Genomic DNA, 2,622 nt, shown 5'->3' on the forward strand with positions numbered 1-2,622 from the left:
GTTTTCTTACACGCTGTGATATGGATGGAGCTGAAGGTTTGCTGAGTAAAATAAGTAAAAAAAAAAAAAGACAAACAATGTCTGACCTCACCTATAAGAAAAGGTAAATGTATAGAGACCAAAGGTTAATAGTGGTCACAAGGGTCAGGATGGAGTGCTAAATGAAATTAGTAAAGCTAGAAAAATCACATTGACTAAAGATACGGTTGCACAGCCAGTTATTGTAATTGCTTCCAATAAGTTGTACACCTACAAAAAGTTGAATCAGTAAAAGTTCTGTGATACAGTTAAAACAATAATCAAGAAATGGTAGTTTCTGCGGCTGCTTATTTCCAACTAAATACCTTATAGGATTTGCTTCTACAGTTTGGAGTTTCAGGGTCACGATTTTACGGAATATGAAAGAACATGTTTTATGCTTCTGTTCTGTCTCCTAATTCATTGAAACACAGCAGGTGTTCTCTGTTCTCCTGAAACAATAGAGAATGAGGATTAGGAGGAGATGGGGTTGGGGGTTGGCTAGATGCCTTCTTTGCCATGAAGAGCAGAACTAGATAATGCTTGTCTACTATTAGTGAACATTTTGATTAACAATAGTTCCCTACATGAATCTTGGTCAACAGGGGGTAAATGTAAAACAGCATTTCAAATTCTCAGGCTATTAGATTTTTCTGAACCCCTGAAATCACTACCCTAAAATCATTTTTTAACCCTTAAGCTAAAAATAGACCCTGATGCCATCTTAAAAAAACTTGTGCTTTTGAACTTGGGTGTGGGAGATGAGTGCTGAATATCCCAGTGACCACCAAAAGAACTGATACATCGTGTGTGTGTGTGTGTGTGTGTGTGTGTGTGTGTGTGTGTGTGTGTGTGTGTGTGTCTAGCATCAAATCATATCTGACTGGACAGGAGGAGATTGTCCCTCCATGTATCTTGGGAACGGCAGTGCAGCTTCTTGCCACTAGGACACCAGAGCTCCCTAAGAACAGATACATCTTTAAAAAGGTGTAGCCAAGAGTGCTCCATCTCACATACTTTGAACATGTAAGGAGAGGTTATTCTTTGGAGGATATCATGCTTGGGAATGTGGAGGGTTGGTGAAAGAGAGGAAGATCTTCAACAAGATGGATTGACACAGTGACTACAGCAATGAGCTTAAGCATGCCAGTGTATCAGAGACTCAGGATGGCACAGGATACCGACTTCAGATCTGTTCATAGGGTCTCTGTAAGTCGTACTTCACTTGACATCACCTAACAACAACAACTTGTGGGAAAGGTCTGCCTTAAGTATTAACACTCTTACAAACTATATACATGAGATCAAATCAGCAATAGCAAATAAAATTACTATATAGAACAGATGCCTTTGAACTGTGGTGCTGGAGAAGAGTATTCAATGTACCATGGACTGCCAAGAAAACAAACCGATTCATCCTGGAGAGGGTTAAACCAGGCTACTCCTTGGAGGCAAGGATTCTGGGGCTTCGTCTGACATACTTTGGACATGTTGTAAAGAGGGAAAAGTCCTTGGAGAGGGACGTCATGCTTGATAAGGTGGAGGGACAGCACAGGAGGGGAAGACCCTCTATGAGGTGGATTGATTCAGTGACTGGGGTAATCAGGATGGGTGTGTTAGAGGCCATGCGATTGGCACGAAGGATAAAGCAGGGTTTAGGGCTGTTGTACATAGGGTCCCTATGAGTCGCAAATGACTCAACGGCACATAACAACAACATATGCAAGGGATGTGTCTTATCTCTATATCTTTTCAATCTAAATGCAGAACAGATAATCTGAGAGGCTGGGCTCTGTGAGGAGAAGTGTGGCATCAGGATTCGAGATAGACTCATCAAAAATCTGCATTATGCAGATGACACAACCCTACCTGTTGAACCTGAGGAGGACCTGAAGTGCTTGCTGCAGTAGGTCAAGGACTGCAGCCTTCAATATGGATTGAGGCTCAATATCAAGAAAATAAAGATTCTCACCACTGGGCCAATTGGCATCAGCATGATGGATGGTGAAGTAATCAAGACTGTTAAAGCTTTAGTTTGCTTGGCTCCACAATCAACACTCTTGGAACCAGCAATCAGGAAATTAAAAGACATATTGTGTTGGGAAAGTCTGTTGTCAGAGACCTCTCCAAAATACTGAAGAGCAATAATGTCAGTCTGGAGAGTAAGGTGTGCCTGATACAAGCCATGATCTTTGCAATCACTTGTTATACATCAGAGTTGGACAATGACCAGGGAGGATAGAAGGAGAATTGATGCCTTTGAGCTGTGGTGCTGGAGAAGAGTATTGAATAAATCATGGACTGTTAAAAGAACCAACAGGTTCATCCTAGAGAGGGCGAAACCAGGCTGCTCCTTGGAGGCAAGGATTCTGAAGCTTCGTCTGACATACTTTGAACATGGTGCAAGGAGGGACCAGTCCTTGGAGAGGGACGTCATGCTTGGGAGGGCGGAGGAACAGGGCAAGAGAGGAAAACCCTCCATGAGATGTATTGACTCAGTGACTGGGGAAATGGAGATGGGTGTGTCAGAGACAATAAGGTTTGGCACAGGATAGAGCAAGGTTCAGAGCTGTTGTGTTGTTTTTGGTTTTGTTTTTTTTTTTT

This window comes from Elephantulus edwardii, unplaced genomic scaffold, assembly GCF_000299155.1.
Source record: "Elephantulus edwardii isolate Elephantulus edwardi_28Jun2011 unplaced genomic scaffold, EleEdw1.0 scaffold00082, whole genome shotgun sequence".
Taxonomy (NCBI): domain Eukaryota; kingdom Metazoa; phylum Chordata; class Mammalia; order Macroscelidea; family Macroscelididae; genus Elephantulus; species Elephantulus edwardii.